The following is a 14,182-nucleotide window of genomic DNA, read 5'->3' as shown; positions in this document are numbered from 1 at the left end:
GGGAGAATCATCTTGATTAAAGGGCTGAGATATGGCTCAAACTGCAATTGAGGAAACAGTTTCTACCAAACTTGGAGTGGGCAGAGTAAGTGGCTGTTCGTGTCTGAGGACACAGGCTCAGTGAGTAATGTGAGAGCCTTCTGGGGTCAAACTACACTAATCAGACACTCAGAGACTGGGTTAAAGAAATCTGTAATCATGTGTCCTGTATGTGAAACCCATGCAGCGATCAACAGTGTGTGATTCCATTCCTGGCCACAAACAACCTTAGCCATGTCATTGATCATCCCATGTTGATCACTGTCATCTCTGTGAAGCAGAAGTAATCTGAGGTCACCTTAGAATTGTCAAATGCAGGGATCAGAGATTTTTGTGAATGGAATCAAAGGTTGTTTGGAGTATACAGGAGCAGACATGATCTGATTGAATGGCAGAGCAGGCTCAAGGGGCTGAATGGCCTACTTTTCCCAGTATGTATATTTGCAGGTTGGCAGGAATGACTTTGTCACCTGGTACCCAGAAGCAGCAGTACAAACACTATCAGCTTAAGCAACTGACCAGGGCTCCTGAGACAGCACATTCCAAAATGATAACTTGATCACCCAGAAAGTCAAGGGCACCAGATACTTGGGAAATAATGGTGTCTACAACTTCCCCTCCAAGCCACACACTGTCCTGACTTGGAAATGCATCATGTTCTTTGACTGTTTTAGGCCAAATTTGCAAGCCTCATTGTTCAATCATCTGTTTCTAACTGGAGAGTAACTAACATGTTTGATGAAGTGCAGGATGTCCTCTTCAATTAAATGTTAGGTGCATAATTAATTTTATTACCTTACGTCAGTCAAAATAAGTTTAACTGTTCAGAAGATAGAAGCAGAGAAGATAGAAGGATCAGGAGGGCATTTGGCCCATTGAGCTTGCTCCACCATTCATCACATCATGGCTGATCATTCAAATCAATAGCCTAAACTTGCTTTCTCCCCATAACCTTTGATCTCATTTCCCCCAAGTGCTATATCTAGCTGCCTCTTAAATACATTCATTGTTTTAGCATCAGTTACTTCCCGTGGCAATGAATTCCGCAGGCTCACCACTCTTTGGGTGCAGAAATGTCTCCTCATCTCCATCCTAAATCGTCTACCCCGAATCCTCATGCTGTGACCCCTGATTGAACACACCTACCATCAGGAACACCCTCCCTGCAATTATCCTGTCTCGTCCTGTTAGAATTTTATAAGTCTCCATGAAATCGCCCCTCAAAGAAACTGAGCTTCAGCGAAAACAATCCTAACCCAGTCAATATCTCCTCATATGTCAGTCCTGCCATCACTTGAATTGGCCTGGTAAACCTTCATTTCACTCCCGTGAGAGCAAGAGCACCCGTCCTCAGAAAAGGAGACCAAAACTGCACTGAACATTCTAGCTGTAGCCTCACCAATGCCTGTATAACTGTGACAACACATCCCTGCTCTTGATCAAGTTTGATTGAAATTCATTACCCAAGCCATTTTCCTGGTATCTGAAGACATTTGCTTCTTTCCCATATTAGCCCCAATACCTCAAGCAGTGGCCAGGCTATCAAACGCAGTTTTATTGAAATATTCATAGAAAAAGATACAAAAATCTCCAAGAGAAGCTTTCTAATTATTAATCTTACCTAAACTTTCTTTTCACTGAATCTCCATCAGCAAAAAGAGTGAACTTAATCCCTTTCGACTCCTCCACCATTCAATGCAAAGAGGACTGATGCTTATTCCAAATTGCTCGAAGACTTTAACAAAAATCTAACACTGCAGTTTTAAAATGTATAGTTGGTCCTTAGTATCCATAACCTGTTGGAGAAAGTTCTACGTTTTAATGCTCCATATTGCTGTCACACTGATATTTCTGTCATCGGCTCAATGCACTCTTCCAATGATGCTAAATGTCAGCTCCAAGAAAGCAGCACACCTTTCAATTCAGCACTTTACAGTTTTCTGGATTCACCATCGAGACTAACAATTAGTGTGTGAATGCTGCCCCCTATTCTGTTCTCTTTGTTTGTTTCAACTTGTTTCTTTGTCAGCTGCATACCTGTCCCAGCCACATCTTTTGTTTCTGTTTCCTTCACAGCCCCAATTCCATTCCCCATGGCCTTGAGAGGCGAATTAATGTTGTGTTCCCTGCTCGTCTAGTGGTTAGGATTTGGTGCTCTCACAGCCCTTTCCCAGGTTCAGTCCTCATTCAGAGAATTGTTGTTCTTGTACAAACTGATAAATCCCAGGAATTCTTCACAGTGACAACAGCATAAACAGTGTAACTCCATCTGAATCACTGTGGGTTTTACTTCAGAGATGAAATCAACACGCTACACCGGGAACAAATCACATATTTGTCCACTCCTGAGTATTTAGCTGCTCCTAAATACTGGCCACAGGACTACATAAGCCCTGCTCCTTATTGAAACAATAAGACTAATAGACTAATAACTAGAAAGCTTCTCTTAGGAGCTTGACAGCTTCTTGTCAAAGTTGTTTCCCCTTCTGGGACAATCTTAGAACAGAAAATAGAATCTCAGAACGAGGTTCACACATTTCAGACAGAGCTGAGGAGGAATTTCTTCTCTCTGAGAGTTATGAATTTGTGGCATTCTTGACTGCAGAGAGCTGTCGAGACTGGCACATTAAGTCAGATTTCTAATCAGTAAGAGACTCTAGTGGGGAAAGTCAGGAGAGTGGTGTTGAGAATTACCAGATCACCCATAATCTAATTGAACAAACCATGACTCAAAGCCTGAAAATACATTTCACTGGAGTGGCTGACGGTGAGTAAAATAACAGGAAGTTCCAGCACAGACAGAAGGGCATACTGAAGAAACTACCTGAGAACAAATGTGTTTCTTTTTTGCCAGTGAAATTCACCTAATCTCAAAGTGGGGGCCACTGAAGTGCAGCAGTGATGGTGATGTCCCTGTTAACACCACAACTCTGCAGCATGTGAACACTAGCAGGTCAATGGTGTAATGAGTAACACATCTGACTGCAGATCTTAGGTTTGTAGGTTCAACACCTACCTGACTTGTGTGCAGTTTGCAGCTTTCCCATCAGGAAATGCCACTGAGAACATCAGAGTCCTGAAGATGGGTGTTGGGGATTGCAAGTTGCACATGAGCAGCTTATGGGATGATGTCAACTTCCCTTTCTCTGAGTCTGCTGGGACATTGACTCTGACATTCTTGATGATATTTACTTATCTGAGACATTGAAAGGATTCTTGTTTCTGCATATCAGGAATTCAAATCTCACCTTCGCTTGAGCATAGTGAGAAAACTGATATGAGAACTAACTCTGTTCTCGTATTTGTAATATACAGGAGAGCTTGTTAAGGACAGAACTTGGTTGTATTTTCTGTTAATTTGATTCAACAGACAGCAAAGTCAGGCATATTGTCTGATGAAGGGTCTCGGCCCAAAATGTCAGCTTTTGTGCTCCTGAGATGCTGCTTGCCTGCTGTGTTCATCCAGCTCCACACTTTGCTATCAGGCATATTGTGTGCTCTGATTAGACTGTGGTGACCCAGGGAGTCCTGGGGATTGAGAATCAGTGCACAACCCCCCCCCCCCACCCAATGGGAAGGTGATGGCCTAGTGGTATTATCGCTGGACTGTTAACCCAGTGACCCTGAGAATGTTCTGGGGCCTGGGTTTGATTCCCACCGTGGCCCATGGTGGAATTTGAATTCAATAAATATCTGAAATTAAGAAGCGAATGATGACAGTGAATCCATAGCCAATTGTCAGGAAAACCCATCTGGTTGACTACTGTCCTTTTAGGAAGGAAACTGCCATCCTTCCTGGTCTGGCCTACATATGACTCCAAACCCACAGCAATGTGGTTGACTCTAAACTGTTTAGGAATGGACAATAAATGCTGCCGAGTCAGCGACACCCTCATCCTGTGGAAATACATTTCTAAGTGTCTTTTAAACAGTGTAACTGTGCTGACATCCACTACTTCCTCAGAAAGTTCATTCCATGTTAGAAAACGTGTTTTTTTAAAATTTTCTCCTCTCACCTTAAAAATATGCCCGCTTGTCTTGAAACCCCCATCCTTGGAAAATGGCACCTACCATTAATCCTGATTTTATAAACCCAATAAGGTCACCCCTCAACATCCAATGCACCAGAGAAAGCAGTCCCAGCGTATCCAGTCTTCCTCTGTAACTGACATTCCATGCTAGCAACATCCTGGTAAATCTCTTCTGAACCCTCCCTAGTTTAATAACACTCTTTCTTCCTGTTCTTTAGTATCATTCTTTGTTCACTCAAATTTGTACAATCTTCTGACCTACCACTGACCTTTGTAAATGGGTGCAGTGTTTCTTTAAATTTGGAAGTATTCTTAACTTCATTATTTAGTCACTTTCTGACTGGGATACATTGTTGCTAAGATTTGGTAAATGTCTTCTTGAAGGTCTGCCAGTATACCGCTACAGTCAAACCCAGTTTCTCCATACTGTCACACTTACCTGCATTTAGATTTCAAATGCTGTTCTTAGAAATGTAAGAAAATCCCCAAACCTGCCTTATGTATTTTCATGCCCCTAACCATGGACCAAATAAGATGAGAATACCTATGAGCTGTGACTATCACCTGGAACAAACTGTCCAGGTAACTTTCTCCCTGATATTTTGCAGCATTTGTAATATAACATCTAATTCAATGATTATGGGCTGAGGTTCCTCTAGCCACAGATGCTTATTGAAGATATATCAGTCTGGGATCACACCAGTCTCCAGGAGTTCCCACATCCTGAAGTCACAACACATCACCTTCCCTTCCACCTGATTGGGCTTTAAAAACTAATTATTTTATTTAAAATAAGTAAAATTTACTGCATCTACTTATGTTCTTCTTATTTATTATGGGTGTAATTAAACCAGGGGAGGAAATCCACCAAATAATTATAGAATGGGATTAACTTGGTCACACAGCACCACAAACAAACAAGGAGACAGACAGTTCTGACATTTCAAGAGTGCAAAAGGACTTGTTCAATTTTTCTTCCTTCACATGTACAAATTTTGAAACTTTAAAGCGTTCCTTCCATATTCAACACATTTAAACTGAAGAAAGGTTATTTTAAATAGGTTGAAAATTAACAGTAATTCAGTTAATTCTTCTACATTCTTCATAGTTCTCATGACCCCACTAAAAACATTATCTCATTGATTTCAGTCTGTTACTGCACACAATGTGTGGTGAATTCAAAGCAGACAAGGGAGAGGGAAGGAAGAGACTGGAGTGGAAAAATGAAATTGTATAAATGCTCTAATATTTAGATTTCAGCCGACGAGGGCCAAGATTAACAGATTCACTACAAGGACAGGTTTAAAAAGATCCAGCGGAGCACCAAGGTCCCACGAGCAAACACTGCTGCTGCTGCAGGCAGACCTCAGAGTTCAACACAGCAAGGGAAATGAGCAGCAACACTCTCAGGGAACAAAGAGGGTGTTGGGTGAACAGGACCAGAATTCCCGCTCATTTTCATTCCAGTTGTGCAGGCCTCCAGGGATGGTGCACGCTCATGACTTCCAAAACTGGAAGTCAATGCCTCAGTCAGACCACTTAAGCTTGGAGTGACTGCACTCACACAGTTTAGTGGGAATGTCAACAGGAATTGCAGAACACAGATTTTGGGAGACCTCACATTTCCACACGGGTCTGGGGTGAACGTGAGAAGGTGATCAGGAATGCATTGCAATTATCAAGTTTAACATGGGTACAGACAAGGATTTCAGGATCAGATGAGCTGGGCTGAGGTGGAGATGGCTGACTTTATGGAAATTAGAAGATCTGGTGTGAGTGAAAGTATGGTTTTGTGATTGAAAATTCACCTTCAGGTCAAATCTGTGACTGAGACTATGAGCAGTGTAGTTCAGCCTTACTCTCAGGAAAGAGTTACAGGTTCAGATTTTGAGAATGGAATGTGTAGCAGTAACTGAAGAAAATGGATTGTTCTTTCAAACGTTTCCCTGGAGGACATTTCAGCTTTTCCAGTATTAGGTGTGGGATCATTGAATAACAATAGAGGAATAGACAGGGCTGGTGATGAGTTAGAACGGGTAGTTGTCAGTGACCATGTGAAAACTAACAAAATGCTTCTGGATGATGTTTAAAAGTGGCAGCGTGTAGGCGAGAAATAGGAGGGACCGAGAACAGCTCTTTGGTGAACACCAAGTTCAAGTCTTTGCAAATACCATGAAATCTAGGCTTTTCAAAAAAAATTGGGAAGATGAAATTTTAAGGGACAGTGAACTTTAACATTATTAGCAAATATGTTTCGTGAGAATAGGTCAGTGGAACGAACATGGGCCTCATGGGCAAGACAAGCTCTGACAGGAGAGAAACTGGAGAAAGCTGGGGATCCGGGGTCAGGCTAGAAGCACTTGACAAGCAGTTTGACCCAATGAGTTCGAGGAAGGGAGGGGAGCAGCAGAGGCAACCAATCAGATTGTCTCAATTGTACTGGGGTCTCAGCTCCTTGAACGTCTCACCCGTGTCATGAGAAGAAAGAGGGAGAGCCTTCAAAAGGGACTCACTTGTGTTCGAGCTATGAAAAAGACTCAACACACTGGGTTTAACACTAAGCTAATTCATGTGAGTTTTTATTCTGAATATTTGCATTTAAAACTTCTGGAATTTATTAACACCAGTAGAAAAAAGACAAAATGAGAAAATGAATGTGTCTCGCATCTGATTAACAGGAAATCCAACTCCTGTAGTCACTAATGAACTCACTGGCGTCTCAGAAGGTGAAAGGTCTGAGTGAATCTTCTCATGCTCAGACCAAGTGAACAGCTTCCCTATTGTGTGAACACACTGATGCGCAGTGAGACAGACGATTGCCTGAGGCCAGCCCTGCAACAAGAGCACCTGAATGGTCTTTCCTCTGTGAGTAAATACATTGGTGGAAAATCAGACCCATTTTCCAGAGCAATTTTCCCAGTCTGGGCAGAGGCAACTGATCAGATGGTCTTCATCTCAGTGACAATGGAGCTTTCATACTTCTTGTTAAAGGTGAGGGTGGAGGGGAGTGGGACAGCAATTGAAAGGGAATCCCCTGTGTTAGAGACAATAAGAAGATGAAACATTGTATTTTACACAAAACTGGTTTATTTGATACGTATCTACATTAACATATACCTGAACAGGTGGTTATTAATATCAGCAGAAACAGATCACAATGAACCTGGTTAATTCCTGAACGCGGTTAATAGTAAAGCCCAATCACTGCAGTTTCTTGTGAACTCTCTGGTCACTCAGCAGATATGACACCTGTGTGATTCCCTTCCCACAGCTGGGGCAGGTGAATGGTCACTGCACAGTGTGAATGTGCTGGTGCCTCAGCAGATGGGGTGACTGACTGACTTCCCTCCCACGGTCAGAGCAGGTAAAGGGCTTCTCCCTAATGTGAACGTAATGGTATACAGTGAGCCGAGATGATCACTGAAATGTTGTCCCACAGTCAGGACACCCAAACAGTCTCTTTCAGTGTGAGCACATTGATGGAGCATTAGTTCCCCAGACCTTTCATAGCACTTCCTGCAGGCTGGGCATTTAAAAGGTCACTCATCAGTGTGAACTTGCCGGTGTGTCACCAGGTTTGAAGAATTGATAAATCTCTTTCCACACTCTGTGGGGGTGAACAGCCTCTTGCCACACTCTGGTGTGTCAGCAGGGTGGATGATTTGAGTGAGTCTCTCTCCACACTCAGAACAGGTGAATGGCTTCTTCCTGGTGTAACTATGCTGATGATTTTTCAGTACTGATGGATGAAAGAAGTCTTTTCCACAATCCCCTCATCTCCATGGCTTCTAATCATTATGAGTGTGTTACATTCTGATAAGCCAGATGATTGATTGAAGCCTTACCCAAAAACAGAACCAGTTTCTCCCCACTGGGAACAGTGCTTTCTCCTTCCATGTCCAATATTCTGTTGTATTCAGGTTGTGATACGTTTGGTAACTCTCTCAGATCCTGAGTGACGGTTGGTTTCAGTTTGTAAACTGCAAAATCTCCTCTTCTGAAAACCATGTTCAGCTGATTTGGATGAAACAAGGAGAGTGAGACAGAAACCATAAAATCAAAATGGTAGGTTATAAAATGTGAACTGGATGAATCTTGTAATTTGCAGAGTAGAAGTTGATAGCAGAACACTAAAAACAATTTCTGACTATTAACAATTCTGTGAGAAAATCAAGTTGGTCAGTCAAAAGCACACGGTCAGGGGATAGGCAGTGGTGGAAGTCTAATTAAGGCACAATTAGCAGATGTAACAGTAAAACACAAAACAGAGCTAAAATGCAGGGACAGAAGTTAGACAATTGCAGACAGAAGATCTAGGACAGTAGAGATGAAATACAGCAATGGTGAACATGAATTCAGAGCCAGATTAAAGGAGTCACATCAGCCCCGGACCATGCAAACTCTCACAGATAACAGAACACAGCAGTACCAACTCAAAATTTGCTGAATAGTCCATTATGCTCAGCTCTGAAACAATTTCACTGCTTCCTATATTACAGTCTCCTGCTGGAACTTGCAGCTGGAAATATGTCAGAGCACTGTAAACAGAGGATCCAATTCAACACATTACCCTGTTATCCATGCGTTTTTACTTTTGACCAGTTTGCTGTGTGGGATCTTGTCAAATATCCTAACAAAATCTATGAAAACAATATCCACTTCACTACCCACACTGAGACTCCTTACCAATTTCTCAAAGAATTCAGTCAAATTGCTCAAGTATGACCTTCCCTCATCAAAGCAATGCTGACTATCCCGGACAAGTTCATGCATTTCTAACTGACAGTTTCTCTGATCTCTCAGGATTGATTCTTACAGTTTGCCCACCACCAAAGTAAGAGTGACTGGCCTATAGTTGTATGGCATTTCCTTTGTACTTGTTTTAAACAACAACACCACATTTGCATTCCTCCAGCCCCTTGGCACCTCACCTGAGTCAAGTGAAGATTGAAAATTAATCCTCACAACATCTGCTATTTCCTTCAACACGCCAGGGAACTATCTATCTGGGCCTGGTGACTCATCCACTTTCAATGATTCCAGCTCCTCTAACACTACCTCTCTCTATTTTGTCTTGTATTTCACACTACACCTTTTGGATTACTTTATCCACATCATTCCTTTCTTAGTGTGTGTAGCAGGGGGAGGTGGTGGGGTGGGGAGCAGAGCCCTGCAGTGGGTATGCCTAAACCAAACAGTGCCTCAGACAACAAAATGCGAGGCTGGATGAACACAGCAGGCCAAGCTGCACCCCAGGAGCACAAAAGCTGACGCTTCGGGCCTAGACCCTCAGACTCTGTCTTGTTTTGCCAGAGGGAAATGAAGCAAAAGTGAGGGAACATCACCCACTTCCCGCTTTGGGAAATGCTTTAAAGTGTTGTCAACAAGTGACATCATCTCCAAATCTGACTTGAAACCAAGACAGCAACTGGAGCTTCTTCTTGATTCATGGTCAGTGATAACTTCTGTCCCTCACTCAGCAACACAAGAAATTGCTGTTTGCCTGCAGCAAGAATAATGTTTCTTTGTTTTGGAGACCAAACTTGCTCATAGATTTCAATGTGGCCTCACAAAACCCAACACAGCTGCTGTAAGACCACCTTGCTGCCATACTCAAACCCTTTTGAAATGAAGGAGAAAGTTCCATTTGCCTTCCTAACTGCTTGCTGCACCTACAAGCTTGTATTGAATGACTGGTGTACAAGCACACCCAGGTCCCTTTGTACATGAACATTTCCAAATCGACCACCACTTGAATTATACTCTGCCATTCTGAATTTGGTACCAAAGTGGATAACTTCACACTGATACTGCATCTGCTATGCATTTGCTACTCACTCAAATCATCTAAATTACTCTGAAGTCTCTTTATGTCCTGCTCACTCACAATCCCCCTTCTTTTGTGTCAACAAACCTAGAAATAGTACATTGGATTCGCACATACAAATCATTGATGTACACTTTGAACACATGAGGTCCAAGGGCACTGATCTTTGTGGTGTCCCAATTGTCAAAGCCTTAGACACTGAAAAAAGATCATTTATTTCTACTGTTTCCTGTCTGCTAACCAATTCACAATCGACACCAGTAAATTCCCAACAATCTTATGAACTTTGATTTTGCACACTAACCTCTTAAGCGGAACTTGATCAGCAGCTTTGAGAAAATCCAAATGACCCCATCCACCGGGTTCTATCAGTTACATTTTCAAAAAACACTTTTGTAGATTTGTCTAACATGATTTACCCATCCGAAATTGACAGGCTTCAGGTCCAGTAGAAACGCTGACTTGCCTGGTCCCCAGCATAATAGGCAGTCAAAGATTATAGACATGGTCCATGGCAGCTCTTTCTCCACAGCACCCGAGATGGGCAATAAATGCTGATCCAGGCAGCACTGGCCACATCTCACCAACAAACATTTCATAACAAACAATCTAAGGCCCGCTGTTCAGACCCATCCTTATTTTCAAATTCCTCCATGGTCTTCCTTCTTTGCTTCCACATGGTCCATACCTTTCCCCACAGACAGAACAGGCAAACCATAAACAGACAGAACAGTCAGAGGCTGATCATGGTCACCTTCTGATTCAGCAATTGCCGCCGGAGGGAGGGGGAGGGGCAGATCCCGAGCAGCTTCTCGCTCTGATTCGAGCCGCCCGCTGGTTGCCCCGGCAACCCTGGCAGCAGGAGGGGAACAATAGGTGGGGGCGGCGCTCCCGTGTCCACGTGCCTGAAACCTGAGACATCACCACGGAGCACAGCAATTCCTATTGGCTGCTTCAGTTATGGGCTCACAATGCAGATGTTGTCTTTCCAGTGAAACCTCTTCCTCTGTGCAACATCTGGGAGCAAAGCAATGTCTCCTTCCTTTCCATTTCTTTCGTCTTCCTGAGTGGTAGGGTGGGGAAATTGTTCACTTGCAGCAAAGGAAGGGACAGGGAGTGAATCCAGGGAGGGTGCCGACACTGCAAATGTTGGTTCTGGTACGTCTCTTAAATTTACTGTCATCATTTGCTCTCTTAGCTTTACACATTTGTTTTCCTGCTAAAATGGTGGCCTCTTTCCTCATGTTCATGTTTGCATGATTTCTATTAGAGATGATCAAGATTTAGGGGACAGCAAATTGATGAGCAATAAAAGCCAAAATGTGATTTTCGTTCCTCATAATTTGCAGCACCATACATTAGAGCCTCTCATTTGAGGTCTAACTGTGGAGTGAGCAACATGTAGCAAAATTGTCTTACAGCCAAAATCCCCATTTACAATCCAGGACTGTGTCATGGTGTATGTTGATGGGAAAAGGAAATAGCCTTCCTCCCCTGGCTAGTCAACTAATCACAAACTGTTTGATTAACAAATGAATTCAAGGACAGGATAACTTGTCCATGTATTGCTATTCACGAATCTAGATCAAATTCCATTTACCACTGATCAGCCTGTCTGTAAACTAAGGCTATCCATCTCATTATTTACCATCTATTACTTTTGCATCATCTGAACTAACTGATCAACCTTCATACATTCAAATCTAAGGCATTTACCTAAAACAAAAATAAGGGCCCAACATTGGCCACTCTGCCACACCAATGTGCACAGATTTGCGGTCAGAAACAAGAAAAAACCCACCTCTCTGCTTCCTGAACCTCAGCCAATTGTGGATCCAATTTGCTAAATTTCAATGGATTCTATGCGCACTTAGCTTTGCTTTCAGTCTCCCAAAAGCCTTGCTGATGTCCAAAGAGATTAAATAAAAGTATTGGGAACAAAAACAAAGTTGCTGGAAAAGCTCAGCACTTCTTGCAGCAACTGCGAAGGAGAAAACAGAGTTAACGTTTTGGGTCCGGTGGCCCTTCAGAAGGGTCCCTTTGTGGTTAGTGGGGAATTAAGAACCTTGCAAGCACCCTGCTATTTCATCCTAACATCACAGGAGACATTTCACTTGACCTTGGATACTGACCTGCATTTAAACCTTCCAGACTACTCAGTACTTCCTCTCTCTCTCTGTGATAGTTTCTTCACATTCTATCACAGACCTTCTCCCTGATTCATCTATTTCACTAGTGAGCACTGACACAAAGTATTCATTTCGACCCAGGCCAACACTCTCTAGTTCTACGCACAGATACCTCTGTGGTCCTTAATGGACCTTACACATTCCCCCTTATCCTTTAACCATATGTCTACCTGTAAAACAACAGAGCATTTTGCTTCATTTCACTTGACAGTATCAATTCATATTTCCCTTAGAGCTCTCCTTATCTCTCCATTTATGTTCCCTCTTGCACATGTACCTGAAAGTATCTACTTCCTGTGCACTATGGCCAAATCATATCTTATTAAAATCAACCAAGTTAGAACTTTGATTACAGGTCCATCCTTGTCCTTTTCCATAACAATCCCAAATCTTTTCAAAAGAGTTCTGATAACTGCCTGCAAAATTCTCCCCGCTGATACTTCAAGCACTTGTCCGCGTTGGTTGTCTGAAGTTAGGTCCCCTCTTTCCTCATTGGGGTTTCTACATCCTGGCTTCAAAAACTCGATCCGAAACTTGAGCTCTGACTTCTCTCCAAGATGCTGCCAGATCTGCAGAATGTTGTCAACAATTTCTTTTTTGTTTCTGATTTACAGCATCCCAGTTCTTTCCGTGTTTATTTTATACATCTCAATAGTTCCGGAAATGTTATGACCATTTCTAGCTCGACCAGGCTGCCAGGCAGTGAGTTTCAGTTTCCCCCCATTATCTGAGTGAAAAAAATCCGCTCAACTCATCAAAACTTCCCGCCGCTTACCATCAATCCATGTCGCCCGATACTGATTCCACCACTAAGCAGAAAGATTTGTTCTTGTTTTCTCTATTTCCCTCATAAATTTATACATGTCAGTCATGTCCCCCCCTTAGTCTACAACAAAACGGAAGTTGCTGGAAAAGTTCAGCAGGTCTGGCAGCATCTGGGAAGAAGATATAGCGTTTCGGGTCCGATGACCCTTCCTCGGTCTGTTCTGCTGGAAAGAAACTAACCCCAGTCTGTGAGGGCTGTATGGTCCCTGCTGACAACATTAGAATCTGTCCTGCTGGGCAGAATGATCTGTCATTACCTCAAAAACTAAACCGTCTTCTGTGAACCGAAACCAGCGCCGAGATTGACCACAGCCCCGCATCCGCCAGAGCTCCCTGAGCCAGCAGCGTGTAACTGGGGATTGGGAGAAAGGGGATGAGAGAGGGTTGGCGATATGATCTAACACACAGTGACCTACAGTTCACCTACATTACCGGGAAACCGACAGAGTTCTAAACACTCACCAACTCGACTGCAGGGAAACATTCACCAAGAAAAGGCGGAGCACAGGCTGTTTCTGGACTGAAAAACACCCCCTACCTGTCAATCACAAATTTAGTCCCGCCCACTTCACAGAACTTGCAGTTTCCGGAAACTGAACTCAGACCTGCCCAAAAGCGGGGCGGTCCAAGGCGAGTACCACAGGGAGCCTCGCTGTGCTGTCCCCATTCTCTGACCCAGTTACGTGTCTTTATCCCGCGATTCCCAATCCAGTGACTCCCACTTTTCGCTGTTGACCCTGTATCCCGGTATAACCAACAAATTCCATCCCCATTCCCCTGGTTATCTTGTAGTGTGTGTGCGTCAGACTGTGTCCCGCCTTGCTAAGTGTCTCTTGCATTTCACTGTTAGTCTTTCAGCTTCGAACCATCAGCAGTGTTTTTTCGTTCTATAATCCTGTCACACCGATTAAACATTATTAACAATTCAATTCATTGCTCCATATGTGTTTTATAACTTCCTTGAAATTGTGTTCAATTTTCGAGGGATTTTTCAGTTGGGGGAGGATTTAAATGTAATTGCAATGTAACCTGTTCCTCCGATTCGATCACGGCTGCTGGCACTGATGAAATCCTCACAAAACATCAATGGAAGGACTGCATCCACTGTACATCTGCCAATGTGGTATACTGCATCCACTGTACCCGGTGTGGCTACCTCTACATTGGGGAAACCAAGCGGAGGCTTGGGGACCGCTTTGCAGAATACCTCCGCTCAGTTCGCAACAAACAACTGCACCTCCCAGTCGCAAACCATTTCCACTCCCCCTCCC

The sequence above is a fragment of the Stegostoma tigrinum genome, chromosome 8 (assembly GCF_030684315.1).
Source record: "Stegostoma tigrinum isolate sSteTig4 chromosome 8, sSteTig4.hap1, whole genome shotgun sequence".
NCBI lineage: Eukaryota > Metazoa > Chordata > Chondrichthyes > Orectolobiformes > Stegostomatidae > Stegostoma > Stegostoma tigrinum.
This window is presented reverse-complemented; position numbering follows the sequence as displayed.